The following is a 16792-nucleotide window of genomic DNA, read 5'->3' on the forward strand; positions in this document are numbered from 1 at the left end:
AAATACATCAAAACGGTAGAATTTAGTAAATATATGCAAAGAGGATCAAGTCGTTGCTTTGCAAATCTGATCAACTGAAGTTTCATTCTTAAAAGCCCACAAAGTGGAGACTGATCTAGTAGAATGAGCTGTAATTCTCTGAGGCGGGGCTTGACCCGACTCCAAATAAGCTTGATGAATCAAAAGCTTTAACCAAGAAGCCAAGGAAATAGCAGAGGCCTTCTGACCTTTCCTAGGACCAGAAAATATAACAAATAGACTAGAAGTCTTCCTGAAATCTTTAGTAGCTTCAACATAATATTTCAAAGCTCTTACCACATCCAAAGAATCTAAGGATCTTTCCAAAGGATTCTTAGGATTAGGACACAAGGAAGGGACAACAATTTCTCTACTAATGTTGTTAGAATTCACAACCTTAGGTAAAAATTCAAATGAAGTCCGCAAAACCGCCTTATCCTTATGAAAAATCAGAAAAGGAGATTCACAAGAAAGAGCAGATAGCTCAGAAACTCTTTTAGCAGAAGAGATGGCCAAAAGGAACAACACTTTCCAGGAAAGTAGTTTAATGCCCAAAGAGTGCATAGGCTCAAACGGAGGAGCCTGTAACGCCTTCTAAACCAAATTAAGACTCCAAGGAGGAGAAATTGATTTAATGATGGGCTTAATATGAACTAAAGCCTGTACAAAACAGTGAATATCATGAAAATTAGCAATCTTTCTGTGAAATAAAACAGAGAGAGTAGAGATTTGTCCCTTCAAGGAACTTGCAGACAAAAGCCTATCCAAACCATCCTGGAGAAACTGTAAAAGAATGCCAAGAGAATTTATGAGAAGAACACCATGAAATGTAAATCTTCCAAACTCGATAATAAATCTTCCTAGAGACAGATTTACGAGCTTGTAACATAGTATTAATTACTGAGTCAGAGAAACCTCTATGACTTAATACTAAGCATTCAATTTCCATACCTTCAAATTTAATGATTTGAGATCCTGATGGAAAAACGGACCTTGAGACAGTAGGTCCGGCCTTAACGGAAGAGGCCAAGGTTGGCAACTGGACATCTGAACAAGATCCGCATACCAAAACCTGTGGGGCCATGCTGGAGCCACCAGCAACACAAACGATTGTTCCATGATGATCTTGGAGATCACTCTCGGAAAAAGAACTATAGGCGGGAAGATATAAGCAGGTTGATAACATTAAGGAAGTGTCACCGCATCCACTGGTTCCGCCTGAGAATCCCTGGACCTGGACAGGTATCTGGGAAGTTTCTTGTTTAGATGAGAGGCCATCAGATCTATTTCTGGAAGACCCCATATCTGAACAATCTGAGAAAACACATCCGGATGGAGAGACCACTCTCCTGGATGTAAAGTCTGACGGCTGAGATAATCCGCCTCCCAATTGTCTACACCTGGGATATAAACTGCAGAAATTAGACAAGAGCTGGATTCTGCCCAAACAAGTATCTGAGATACTTCTTTCATAGCTTGGGTACTGTGAGTCCCACCCTGATGATTGACATATGCCACCGTTGTGATATTGTCTGTCTGAAAACAAATGAATGGTTCTCTCTTCAACAGAGGCCAAAACTGAAGAGCTCTGAGAATTGCACGGAGTTCTAAAATATTGATTGCTAATCTCGCCTCTTGAGATTTCCAAACTCCTTGTGCTGTCAGAGATCCCCAGACAGCTCCCCAACCTGAAAGACTCGCATCTGTTGTGATCACAGTCTAGGTTGGCCGAACAAAAGAGGCCCCTTGAACTAAACGCTGGTGCTTTAACCACCACGTCAGAGAGTGTCGAACATTGGGATTTAAGGATATTAATTGAGATATCTTTGTATAATCCCGGCACCATTGATTCAGCATGCAAAGCTGGAGAGGTCTCATGTGAAAACGAGCAAAAGGAATCGCGTCCGATGCTGCAGTCATGAGGCCTAAAACTTCCATGCACAAAGCCACTGAAGGGAATAACTGAGACTGAAGGTGCCGACATGCTGCAATCAATTTCAAACATCTCTTGTCTGTTAGAGACAGAGTCATGGACACTGAATCTATCTGGAAACCTAAAAAGGTGACCCTTGTCTGAGGAATCAAAAAACTTTTTGGTAAATTGATCCTCCAACCATGTTTTTTGAAGAAACAACACAAGTTGATTCGTGTGAGATTCTGCAGAACGTAAAGACTGAGCTAGTACCAAGATATCGTCCAAATAAGGAAACACCGCAATACCCTGTTCTCTGATTACAGAGAGTAGGGCACCCAGAACCTTTGAAAAGATTCTTGGAGCTGTTGCTAGGCCAAATGGAAGAGCAACAAATTGGTAATGCTTTTCTAGAAAAGACAATCTCAGGAACTGATAATGTTCTGGATGAATTGGAATATGAAGGTAAGCATCCTGCAAGTCTATTGTAAACATATAATGTCCTTGCTGAACAAAAGGCAGAATAGTGCTTATAGTTACCATCTTGAAAGTTGGTACTCTTACATAACGATTCAAAATAACCACAGTAGGTTTAAAAACAGCATTTAAACATTTACTGGTTTTAATATCAAGAGGACTAGCTTCCTCAATATCTAAAGTAATTAACACTTCTTTTAACAAAGAACGCATATACTCTATTTTAAATAAATAAGTAGATTTGTCAGTGTCAATGTCTGAGGAAGAATCTTCTGAATCAGATAGATCCTCATCAGAAGTGGATAATTAATTATGTTGTCGGTCATTTGAAATTTCATCAACTTTATGAGAAGTTTTAAAAGACCTCTTACGCTTATTAGAAGGTGGAAATGCAGACAAAGCCTTCTAAATAGAATCAGTAACGAATTCTTTAAAATTCACAGGTATATCATGTACATTAGAAGTTGAAGGAACTGCAACCGGCAATGTACTATTACTGATGGACACTCTATCTGCATGTAAAAGTTTATCATGACAACTAATACAAATGACATTAGGAGATATAATCTCCACAATCTTACAACAAATGCACTTATCTTTGGTAGAACCAATGTCAGGCAGCAAAGTTCCAGCAGATACTTCTGAGGCAGGATCAGGTTGAGACATCTTGCAGAATGTAAAAGAAAAAACAACATATAAAGCAAAATTATCAATTTCCTTATATGACAGTTTCAGGAATGGGAGAAAATGCAAATAGCATAGCCCTCTGACATAGAAAAAAGCAAAAGGCAAAAGCAATGGGGCAATAAATAATGAAAAAAGTTTGGCGCCAAGTATGACGCACAACGTAACTAGAAAATTTTTTGGCGCCAACCATGTCCGGAAATGACACACTCGCGTCACTAACAACGCAACCCTGTGTGAAACCTCTGCGTCAACTATGACACCGGAAATGACGAACTTGCGACAACGGATGTGCTTTTTCGCGCCAAAAAATTATCGCGCCAAAAAAGATGCAATAAAGTGTAGCATTTAGCGCACCCGCAAGCCTAAGGCAGCCCGCAAATTAAAACAAGTAGTCAATTGAAAAAAAAGACTAAACCCCAGGTAAGAAAAATATTTCTCAATATTAACTTCCCAAATATGAAACTGACAATCTGCAAAAGGAAATACATGAACCTGACTCATGGCAAATATAAGTACAATACATATATTTAGAACTTTATATAAATGCATAAAGCTGAGGCGTCTTAAGAAAATAAAACATACTTACCAAAGACACCCATCCACATATAGCAGATAGCCAAACCAGTACTGAAACAGTTATCAGTAGAGATAATGGTATATGAGAGTATATTGTCGATCTGAAAAGGGAGGTAGGAGATGAATCTCTACAACCGATAACAGAGAACTTATTAAATAGACCCCCGTTAGGGAAATCACTGCATTCAATAGGTAATACTCTCCACGTCCCTCTGACATTCGCTGTACTCTGAGAGGAATCGGGCTTCAAAATGCTGAGAAGTGCATGTCAACGTAGAAATCTTAGCACAAACTTACTTCACCACCTCCATAGGAGGCAAAGTTTGTAAAACTGAATTGTGGGTGTGGTGAGGGGTGTATTTATAGGCAATTTGAGGTTTGGGAAACTTTGCCCCTCCTGGTAGGATTGTATATCCCATACGTCACTAGCTCATGGACTCTTGCCAATTACATGAAAGAAAGTATATTAACAAAACAGTGTTGGTTACGCAAAACTGGAGAATGGGTAATAAAGAGATTATCTATCTTTTTAAACAATATAAACATTTAGGTAGACTGTCCATTTAAGTTCTGATATGTGTTTCCAAATATTAAACCATCTGCTCCCAAAAATCACTACTGCAAGGGTATTGATTTCAGGTACAGTGAACAGATTTTGCACTGTTGGAATAAAGCCATTTGTCAATAGATGTTTATCTTTCTGCAATATCTCCTCTGCCAAGTTTTATTGTTTTGCATCCAGGGAATATTTTAAAAATATAGAATGAACATCTAGAATGCTGATACTTGGATAAATGGCATTCAAATGTGTATTTGATAGATACTGAATGATTATGTATCAGGCAACTACTCGCATACATGTAATTAGCAATTAATTGTACTACCAATATTTTCTTTTGAAACTACTGTTTATGTATTTAAATTGTTTATTTCAACCATGTTCAGGACTTTTTTTTACTTTGTCTTCTGTATATGTTTTTAAATGCATCAGCAATTAAGAGTATTAACTTGCTTCATTTAGTTTTCTTCCATTATGAATTACATGAATCAAAATCTGCCTATTAAATGTGCAGTATATTTCCCCAGGAAAATATTGATATTTTCCTTTTTTTATTCTCTAGATAACATTCTCATTTTTAAGGCAATATATTACCTAGTAGTGATTTATCCCCAGTTCAGTTTTGCGCAGATGTATTAAAGCATAGAAATGTTCTCAAGAATATAAAATGCCCCTGCTAGAACAGTAAAATAAAATGCTCGCTATTCAGAACTTTCCCTAAGATGTTATTAAAAACAGAATACAGCATAAGAATACATTAAATGAAGATACTAAACATATGGCAAGAAGAGCCAACACTTTTTTGTTTATCACCAACATATGTATGTTTTAAATATTTTCACTTTACAATAAACTGTTTCTCAATCTGTGGAGCAATAAAATTAAAAAGAAATAAAAATCATAGGAAATTTACAAACTTGATTATATCTATATTTAAATCTAGTTGCCACACTAAGGGCCTTTTGCTTTTGCGAGGGCGATATTTGCGCTCCACTTAGTAATACCAGCGCACGCAAATGTGCTCTGGTATTACAAGTAAGGTACACAGAAGCGTTGCGCTCACGAGAGCGTGCTTTAATAGGCTCCAATAGGAGCCTCATTCTCATGCCGTTCTCTAGCGCAGCAAAGGGGGTAAATCATGCAGCAATGGGCAACAAATTGAAATATATACTTTATGTATATGAATATATACATATTTTTTGTGTGTTTATATGTGTATATATATATATTTATAGAGAAAACACACAGTACCCATAAACTGCAATTTAAAGGCACTTTTCAGACATCACACCCACCAACTTTAACCCCTTATAACTGCTTCTTGAAGTTATTTAAAAAAAATAATATGCTATATATATATTTTTTTTATTTTTTTTTTAATAATAACTGAACTATTTTTGGGACAATAGGGGCACATTTTGAAAATGAACCAGAGATCTGATTTTTTTTATTTACCTATCAAACCTACATATTATTTTTTTAGTAGACAACCCAAAGTATTGATTTAGGCCAATTTTGGTAAATTTCATGCCACCATTTCACCAACAAATGTGATCCCTAACTGATCCCTCTCAAACAGCTCTCTTCCCTCCCTCACCCCCTTCAGGTCACCCCCATCTTAGGTACTGGCAGACAGTTTGCCAGTATACAGTTTTATACCAGGGTACAGCACTGGTCTTTAATGGGTTAAGGGAGACATAAAACCCACATTTTTTCTTTCATCATTCAGAAAGAGCACCATTTTAAACAACTTTTCAATTTATTTCTATTATCTAATTTGTTTTGTTTATTTTGTATCCTGTGTTGAAAAGTATTCCTAGGTAGGCTCAGAAGTGGCTGATTGTTGGCTGCACGTATATGCCTCCTGTCATTTGCTTCCAGCTAGCTCCAAGTAGTGCATTACTGCTCTATCAACAAAGGATACCAGGAAAATTAAGCAAATTAGATCATGGAAGTAAATTGGAACTTTGGTTAACATTGTATGTTCTAGTTTAATCATAAAAGAAAATGTTTGTGTTTCATGTCCCTTTAACCCATTCGTGACCGGGTTAAAAAGTCTACATCGGAACAGCTTTCCGATGTAGACAAATTGAAATCACGCGATTGTGCAAACGATCGCGAGATTTCAATTATGGGATTGGGTCTGGGGGACGTCCCTATGGCGCTAGAAACACCCTCCAGACCACGATCAAATCCTGCAAGCGCAGAAGGCTTCAGGACAGCCGTTAGCTATGACGTTATATTCCGTCATAACGGCTTTAAAGCCCAGTGCCGTTGTGACGGAATACAACGGCATAACGGCGTGAAAAGGTTAAGTCCTAGAAACTCTCAAGACCATTTGAAAGGCAGCTGCCTGCTATTTCAAACAGAGTGTGTCTTGGGGGTATAAATTGTAAGCACAATTTAAAAATAAAAATGTACATACTTTTAATGAGGGTATTTAGACACTTAAAATAGGACATCAAAAGACTTAGAGCTGCCCAGAGATTCCTATATAAATAAATGCACTATCTAAGTTTTAATAGCCAGGTGATCACTGTGGTAATAGTGAGCACTTGGCCTGTATAAATGTGCATTTTTTTGAGTATATACTCAGGGGAGCAGCTATGTGCTGATCAAAGCTAAGTAACTACACCCAAAGACTCCTATCTATATGAGGATAACCCCTTCTTCTTTTGACTAAAGACTTCAGAAAACAAACACACATCTTTAACCTTGTTTATTAAAATTGTAATAAAATACATATTTCTACACACATTTTGTTGTAGATTTCTTACACATCATGAGAGAGTATATACATATAATATAGTTATAGTTTGAACCTACTGGGTCTGCATGTGTAATATGTGTGGGTATTTCATTGAAAAAGTAACCCACAGTAGGGCTTAAAGGGCCATTATACACTCATTTTTTCTTTGCATAAATGTTTTGTAGAAGATCTATTTATATAGCCCATAAAGTTTGTTTTTGTTTTAAATGTATAGTTTTGCTTATTTTTAAATAACATTGCTCTGATTTTCAGACTCCTAACCAAGCCCCAAAGTTTTATGTGAATACCGTCAGCTACCTTCTCCAGCTTGCTCCTGTTTGTGTAAAGGGTCTTTTCATATGCAAAAGAATGGGGAGGGGGGAGTGTCTTATTTCCCATTTGCAGTGGGCTTTCCAGCTATCTTTTCAACAGAGGTAAACTGAGAGTTTCTAAGTAAGTTTTTAAACAGTTTTATACTGGATTTTTATATCAGTATCTGTGCATCTTATTCTTTATAGTAGTGTCAATTACATGCAGTTATATGAAAATGAGTGTATACTGTCCCTTTAAGTATTTAAAAAAATCCAAAACAGCTCAGCACAAGGGTCAAGCTTTTAATATACCTCTAAGGATAGCAAGAGTAAGCTTCATGTGGGAATTTATATTCTTTAGTCTTGGGGTAGCATATTATTTTTCTAACTGAGCACCAAGTAACATTGTTTTTATGAGCCAATAATGTGATCTCTAAAGATAATTTGTATATATTTACCTATATAGAGCTACATAACTTTATAGTGTGAGTATATATGTAGTTCACTCATCTGCACATACATAATTCTATCAAGTGAGATTATTTACAATTATGTATAAATATAAATATATATATATATATATATATATATATATATATACTTGTCTAAACATGTACTAGTTATCCCTGTGTACAGCTTATATTTATATAACAATATCTATAAACTGGTGTATATCTATATATATTTGTGTGTGTGTGTGTGTATATATATATATACAGGTAGCCCTCAGTTTACGCCGGGGTTAGGTTCCAGAAGGAATGGTTGTAAATCGAAACTGTTGTAAATTGAAACCCAGTTTATAATGTAAGTCAATGGGAAGTGAGGGAGATAGGTTCCAGGCCCCTCTCAAAATTGTCATAAGTAACACCTAATACATTATTTTTAAAGCTTTGAAATTAAACCTAATAAAATAATCACAAAACACAGACTTCACTTGCATTTTTCTGCAAACAGTTCTTTCTATGCATTCCAATCTGGACTGAGTTATAGACAGGAAGATCTTGTTCCTTTGAAATCTGCTTGATAGCTCAGGTCTGGTTACACTGATTAATTTAAGCTTGCTTGGCTTTGCTGCAACACAAGCGGACAGCTCCACCTACTGGCTATTTCAATAAATGCACTGCTTCTCAATGCTTTTCAATAGCAGTCACATGACTGGAAAAAAAGGTTGTTATTCTGAAACGGTGTAAATTGAACCGTTGTAAAACGAGGGCCACCTGTATATATATATATATATACATATATATATATATATATATATATATATATATATATATATATATATATATATATATATACACACACAGTATATATATATATATATATATATATATATATATATATATATATACTGTTAGTGTATATATAATTTATATCTACATGTACTATACTAGGTAAACATTTACACTGACATGGATCTAATGAGCCGCTTTATAAATGCATTTGCAATATTCTAAGAAATAAGGAAGTGACTGACAATTAACCTTTCTGGAGCTGGCAGAGGATGCAGCAGCAGCAATTATAGCTGAGGTCAGAGACTAAGCAGGCGGAGTGTAGGACCTGCGGAGAGCCCTCCCTGGCAGGCAGCGTGTGACTGTTACTGAGCTCAGTGTTATTGAAGGGAAGAGCTGTATTTGGAGACTGTATCTAAAGCATTAGGTCTGTATCCTGCAGTCTGACTGTGCTTCCCCTGCTCTGCCTGGGATCTCATCTCTCAGATGCGCCTCATTTCCTGATACCTTGTCTTCTATTCTGTTGCAGTGAGACAAATGGAAGCAACAGTGCTGTGAGCCGGGATATGGGCTAGGGCATCCATCAGAGGATACAGCACATCTAGGGCGGAGGTAAATGCTAACATTGTATTTAGCACTGCATTTGGGCTTCTTGCAAAGCGTTGTTGATTTGAATGGCTCTGCATGGAAAATAAACTGTATTTATACTGGAGCTGGATTACAGTAATGTGCTATATCAGGCCTTAAACTTATAGGACTTTAAAACTTGTAATTGCAGTTGTATATATGTGTCTGATTACAGCCTCTGCCTTGTTATCTGTTACATAATTTAGAATACATATATTCATCATGTGATCTGTGCTTAACCCTTTCCACCTTACATACACCTTGTTGTGGCAGACTCTAGACTCACTGACTGTGGTAATTTGAATAGAAGTCTTACAATATTGTCTATTTGCTAAATGTATCCCCCTTTTGTTGAAATCCTTTCAATTTCCTAAAATCTGATGTATTCCTTCACACATAAGGTTGCAGATATGTAGCAGTTTCATAATCTCTATAAATGAAAAGGTTTTCCAAAAGCAATCATTGCTCATCATCAAGCAGCTGTGACATTTAGTGTCTGTGATTTGTAAAACAAGCAGAATAGAATTAAAACCCACTGATTTTATTTGTATTGAAGCAGAAAACTCTCTTAGTGTTAGGCTTATCTTATATGTATTTGGCAAGATGATGTTGCCATTAACACTGGAACCAGCAAATTATTTTTTTTAATAAATATTTTTGGAAACATTTTTTTTTTTAACCTGTTGACTGAAATATATTAATTAAATAACAGCTTACCATTAATTGTAAGTATACAGGAATGGTGAATTTGTGGGCATACTGGCTTAGATAAAGTGAATTAAATGATTGTTTATATTAATATTTGACAAATTTGTGGTGGATGTCAATCAAGTTTTTGAATTGCATTGATGACCTAGAGAATTGTATTTTCCTTCTTGCAACAAAACCTGAATTATGAACATTTTAACAAGAGTTGGTTTAACATATAGGGCATCAACAACCTCTGTGTTATATAAATCAACAACAGTGTTGCAATGTGTAGAAGAGATTTCTGTAGTGTTAGAAGCATCAATAAAAAACATTCCAAACTATGAGAAAAGCGTTATTGTTTTCTTAAGAATTTGCACTGTGAAATCCCATAGTTGTTACAACCTGTACCAATGGGAAATCCAATCCATCAAAAACATTTTTATCACAGGTTTTCATATGATACAATTTAAGCAGCCATATCCTTTTAAAAACCTATTGCATATCTTGACTTTTGGTGGGAGTTTTTTTTTGTTTGTTTGGGTTTTGTTTCCTATTTTTTTTAAACTGTACTTTAACCACATTTTAAAATAAAATATGACAGAGTGCTCATTCATTAGTGGGGTAACATGCTTATAATAAATGAACAGAATATGATAAGAAAGGGTTAACTGCTCACATGTCATGCATTAACCAATTATAAAAGAGACTGCAATCACACAAGGCAGTAAGTAATGATGATTCTGGCTTTGCCCCATGATATTAGCACTTATTTGTGAGAACTCATTTATTTTATTACAGGTTTTCAATAGTTTACCTACATGTAGGAAACTCAGAGTTTTCTAAGTTTTTAAAGTGACACGAAATCCACAATTTTTCTTTCATAATTCAGATGGAGAGTACAATTTTAAAAAAACTTTCCAATTTACTTCTATCATCTAATTTGGGTTATTTTCTTGGTATCCTTTGTTGAAGAAGTAGCAATGCACTACTGGGAGCCAATAAGCAGCCCCTGAGCCTACCTAGGTATCCATTTTTAACAAAGTATACCAAGTGAACAAAACAAATTAGATGGAAATTGTTTTAAATCACATGCTCTAACTGAATCATGAAAGAAACCATATGGGTTTTGCTCGTCCCTTTAACTTGACTCCCAGGCCAATAAATTCAAAAGGACCTTCTTTCAACTGATTAGAAAAAAGTTGGAGAATAATTTATTGTAATTTAGTACTGCAATACTTTGACATTGACTACTTAAAGGGACACTATACCCAAACATTTTCTTTCATGATTAAGGTAGAGAATATAATTTTAAACAACATTCCAATTTACTTCTATTACCTAATTTGCTTCATTGTTTAGATATACTTTAATGAAGAAATAGCAATGCACACGGTGAACCAATCACAGGAGGCATCTGTGTGCAGCTACCAATCGGCAGCTACTAAGCATATCTAGATATGCTTTTCAGCAAAGAATATCAAGAGAATGAAGCAAAATAGATAATAGAAGTAAATTAGAAAGTTGTTTATAATTGTATGCTCTTTCTAAATCATGAAAGAAAAAATTTGGGTTTCATGTCCCTTTTAAAGTGACATGAGAAACAAAATTAAACTTTCATGAATCAAATATTGAATTTATTTTTACTTCAATTAATAACTTTACTGCTCCCTTGCAGTATTCTTAGTTTTAGTATACCTAGGTAGGCACAGGGGAGCACATGTAAGAATTATATGGCAGTAGTGTTTGTTGTTTGTTTGTTTTTTTATAACACTAAAAAACCTGCTGCATATTGCTTAAGTCATATTCATACTTCTAAGCATTATTTTTATCATTAATTTGTATAGCGCCACAAAACTCTGTAGCGCTGGTTACCTAGGTATGCTCTTCTGCAAGCTAAATTTTGATAATAGAAGTAAATTAGAACTTTTTTATATATATATATATATATATATATATATATATATATATATATATATATATTTTTTTATAAATTGCATGCCATATCTAAATCATGAAAACTTTTAATTTCTTTTTAACAAATATTAGTAATAACAAAACCTTAGAACCTACAGGAAGAAATATCTGCCCAAGTACCACCACTGGAAGACGTAATATTTTTAGGTTAAAGGAACATAAGAGTCAAGCGCCAATATCACTGAATGAGACAAATTGGTATCAGATATATATTTTTTGTTTCAGAATTTTAATTTTTAACATACATATAGTTTTTTTTTTTAATATTGTGTTACTCACATTAGAAAGAAAAAAAAAACATATGATGAGGGAAGTAATATTCATGTTACCAGATTTTGCGACTAACGTCAGGACAGAGAGAGCTTGTGTTCAGACCTCCATTACCTGGCACATTTCACCATGGCACAAGTTAATTGTGGTATTTTACTGTGGTGCAATATCTGGCACTTGCCTCTGCCGTTGTACTGTGTTATACATACACGTTCTCTGTGACACAATTCACATCAGTCTTTCACCTCTTGTCCTCAAATATCACTTATCAGACAGATTCTAAGGATTTTGCTACCTGAGCACAGGTGAGTAGCTGACCAGGTCAGGCAGGGAATGAGAATTTGTCCTGCTAGGGTTGTTGTGAGGGTAGATCTGAGAAACACTGATACCTTGAATGTTACCACAGAGTACCCCTTGCCAGTGTTTAATGTAATGACACTGCAAATACTGTGTTTAACCCCCTCCCAGAATGGGTTAAACACATAGTTAAAGTACTGCTTGGGAGCCACAGAGAACTGCTGGTCCTGAGCAGTCATGGCTGATAATTGGGTGGGTTGTTTAATACCTGTTGCTTATTGGCTTACCAGCCACATCTACTCTACAATGCCTCTTTAAACTTACAAATAGAATGTGATTTTGGCCTTTGTTTAAAAAAAGAAAAACAAATGTTTTACCAAGATATCTCTTGACATTATACTCAGGGGCGGAATTACTATTGCTGCAGCAGGTACAGTGGCACCAGGGCCCAAGTGTTGGGGGGCCATAGCAACCAGTCTATAACATAAGCGTGTGCAAAATACGTACATTGTGCAGTAGAGCCTTTTATTAGTGCACTTGCAGAGCTATCTATCTATATATCCTCAAAATAATTATACAACGCATCATGTATATTATTATTATTATTATTATTATTATTATTATTATTGCTTACAACTGAATTATGTTTGGGGGCCCAACAAAATGTTTGCACCAGGGCCCTCTGTTGAGTAGGTCCACTACTGATTATACTTATTCTGTGATTTACTTTCTTTTTCATGGCAAAAATACATTTATATTAAAGTTATGAGACCTATATAATTGATGCAAGGTAAAAATAAAATATGATTTGAAGTAAACCTTACAAAGTCATCTGGTCTTGTAGAGACGGCAGTATTTGGAACATTGCACGTTTCTAATTTTAAGTCACTGGTTGTTCATATATTATTATTTTTTTTTTAAATAACTGTGCATGTAATATTTGGATTCCATAGTTATTTGTGTATTGATTAGCAGAATTTGTCACAACATACACAGAACTCTGTAATTGGAATAGATCCATTCTCTCTCTGTGAGAAAAATAAATAAAATATATGATCACAACAGGGGTCTCTAGTGAGGCTATCTGATGACCAGGCACAAGTGTTATTTATTACGCTGCTTATAAAGCAGCAGAGAATGTTCTTGTTCTGTAAATCCTGAACTCATAGCAACTAATGACAAAAGACACATCTCTTACTAATACAGATAATTATTGCATCTGGCTCCCATGACGGTATAATCAATTTACTAATAAATGGTTATTGCAGATGAGTGTCCTGTTGTATTTGTAGATAGCATAACGTTACTATGAAATAGAAATACTGTCTTCTGTGTTATTTCATTTCTATGCAATAAAACACTGCTATGTTAAAACGTATTATCATCCTGCCTTTATTTTCAATAGTGACTAGGGGCTAAAATAGCATGAAATGAAAATATTCTTACGTTGTGTATTTTTTTTTATTTTATTTACATTTAAAGGGATTCTGGTTGAACCTTTTGATGTTATGGACCATATTTTTTTATTTTTTATTTATTTTGCACTTTTTGTAAGTGGTTTGCCATTTTTAGCAAGATGATTTAACAGGCTCACTTTTTTTTTTTTTAAATTGTTTATTTTTTAAATCCAGGGTGGTATTTTTACTGATATATAGATAAATCATGCATATTTGAGGCAAAATAATATTAATGAAATAATTAAAAGTTTGAAGAGATATAAGAAAGCATGTTTATATAGCCTTATACAGGTAGCCCTCAGTTTACGCCGGGGTTAGGTTCCAGAAGGAATGGTTGTAAATTGAAACCCAGTTTATAATGTAAGTCAATGGGAAGTGAGGGAGTTAGGTTCCAGGCCCCTCTCAAAATTGTCATAGGTAACACCTAATACATTATTTTTAAAGCTTTGAAATGAAGACTTTAAAATGATAAACAGCATTATAAACCTAATAAAATAATCACACAACACAGACTTCACTTGCATTTTTCTGCAAACAGTTCTTTCTATGCATTCCAATCTGGACTGATTTATAGACAGGAAGAACTTGTTCCTTTGAAATCTGCTCAATAGCTCAGGTCTGGTTACACTGATTAATTTCAGCTTGCTTGGCTTTGCTGCAAGACAAGCGGACAGCTCCACCTACTGGCTATTTTAATAAATGCACTGCTTCTCAATGCTTTTCAATAGCAGTCACATGACTGGAAAAAAAGGTTGTTATTCTGAAACGGTGTAAATTGAACCGTTGTAAAACGAGGGCCACCTGTATATGCTATTGGTAAAGTCAGATGTTGGGTAATCCTAGGATTACCCATGTAAAACGGACATTACCCGAGCGACTATGGGTAAAGCCTGATGTAAGATCATAAATCCCCCTCAGAGTGCATGCGCTTCGAGTCACTGCATCAAAATATATATATATATATATATATATTGCACTGTAATTCCCTCATCTTCTCTCTCTTTTTTTGCCTCTGCCTGGGGGGGGGGGGGGTTCAAGGTGAGCAAAGCCCCCTTTTTTAAACCACATTCCCCAAGGTTCACTTGGGGTGGATGCCAGAGAACCAGCGGGGCGCCGCCCTTCACCCCCCAGGCGGAGGCAAAAAAAATAGTGTAGATGGGGAAATTAGTTAATAGAGCTGTACCCACAGCCGCTTGGGTAACGTCCGTTTTACTGATATCTTACTTTACCCATAACATATACACTAAAAAACTATGTTAGATGTGTAATTATACAACCACACCCTCATACACACATAGGGGCCGATTATCTAAACCTCGCCAGATCAGATTTGGTTTTTCACGCCGACCCATCACAGGGGCTGCCTAGGTGACATTATCTTAAAAACAGGGCAGTCCCTGTGAATGGCAAGATGTCTCCTATTGATATTAAAGGAGGTCACTGGAAAGGAAAACTTCTTTGTGTATGGTGAAGTGAACAGGGGGCACCCTTTAAAAATCCGGCAGTCAAAATAAATTACGCTGCTTTCTGGATAAAGCATCTTACAATCGCCTATATTTTCGTATGCATATGTTTTCTATTGTGGTATTTTTAATATTTTGTCACAACCTCGCCACCTGTTGATTTGCAAGAAAAAAACAGTGAGAACAGTAGCACGGAAATGTTTTTAGAGAATTATGCTTGGATTTAAGAGAAAATTTCATATACTCCCATGGAACGCCCATGTTCAACCCATTTTACGAAAAACCAACAATTACGCTTTGTATTTCTATGTGTTTTTTTGCACACACAGTGTATTTAAAGTGAATGTAAAGTTTAATGAATAAGTGCTGGTTTTTAAAAATACTCTTAAAAACAGGGGCACTTTCATTCATTCAAGAGTATTTAAAATCCGGGCACTTATTCATTAAACTTTACATTCACTTTAAATTACAATTTACACTGTATATTTAATATGATTTATTCCTGTGTGATTTACACACAAAGTTTACATTTTTGATAAAATAAGCTTTTTAGTTTATCAATTTTGTTACGATTTTTGATGCACCGTAACTAAACAATTTTCCGGTGTGTATTTTTTTTTGGTTAAATTATTAATTTTGCATGCTTTTTAAATTATAACTTTTAATTGTGCAGTTATGTAATTTTTATGCATCTGCTTCCCATACAAAAATGCAGTATACGCCCCTTTTGTGACACCAGGGAAATAGGACTAGTGAGCATTCTTATAGAATCTCACCAGCCTAGAGACCTTTTAGATAAAATATATATATATATATATATATATATATATATATATATATATATAATATTGACCAGATTACCTCACAGTAAATTAATTAATTATATTTTGCCTCACAATCATCACTTGCAAAGCTAACCGGCCAGGTAAAATTTTGCTTAATTCTTTAGATATCCTTTGTAGAAGAAATAGTGATGCACATGGGTGAGCCATGCACATGGGTGAGCCAATCACATGAGGCATCTATGTGTAGACACCAATCAGCAGCTACTAAGCCTATCTAGATATGCTTTTCAGAAAAGGATATCAAGAGAATTAAGCAAATTAGATAATAGAAGTAAATTTAAAAGTTGTTTAAAATTTCATGTTCTTTCTAAATCATGAAAGAAAAAAAATTGGGTTTCATGTCCCTTTAATCGAGGTCGAGGATTCCAGGCCTGTATATAACCAGCTCAAACACCTGCATTAAAAAAAAATAAAAAATAGTTATTTCTTGATAATCTTATTCTATTATAGAGAACTAGAATTCCTTCCCCCCCCCCAAAAAAAAATGAGTAAAAATGTCAAATGTATACTATAACATAGTTACCCCTACAAGCAACGCAGTACCCTTTTTGGTTTTTAACACGCATGCAGTACTCAAAGCCAAATATACACATCTCTTATATGCGCTATAGTAATAATGCCTCAAGATAGGCAACTAGTAAAATCAAT

At 35.2% G+C, this 16792-nt stretch overlaps 1 protein-coding gene across 1 annotated transcript in view; it reads left to right on the top strand.

Moving 5' to 3' along the window:
* Positions 1-9103: 9103 nt before the first annotated feature.
* The window catches only part of RAB27B (RAB27B, member RAS oncogene family), a 584254-nt gene continuing 576565 nt past the window's right edge, over positions 9104-16792 (top strand). Inside the window, exon 1 of the mRNA XM_053701127.1 lies at positions 9104-9133. The gene's annotated coding sequence lies outside the window, so the exon portion shown is untranslated. The remainder of the gene's footprint in view (positions 9134-16792) is intronic.

The sequence above is a fragment of the Bombina bombina genome, chromosome 2 (assembly GCF_027579735.1).
Source record: "Bombina bombina isolate aBomBom1 chromosome 2, aBomBom1.pri, whole genome shotgun sequence".
NCBI classification, from domain to species: Eukaryota; Metazoa; Chordata; class Amphibia; order Anura; family Bombinatoridae; genus Bombina; species Bombina bombina.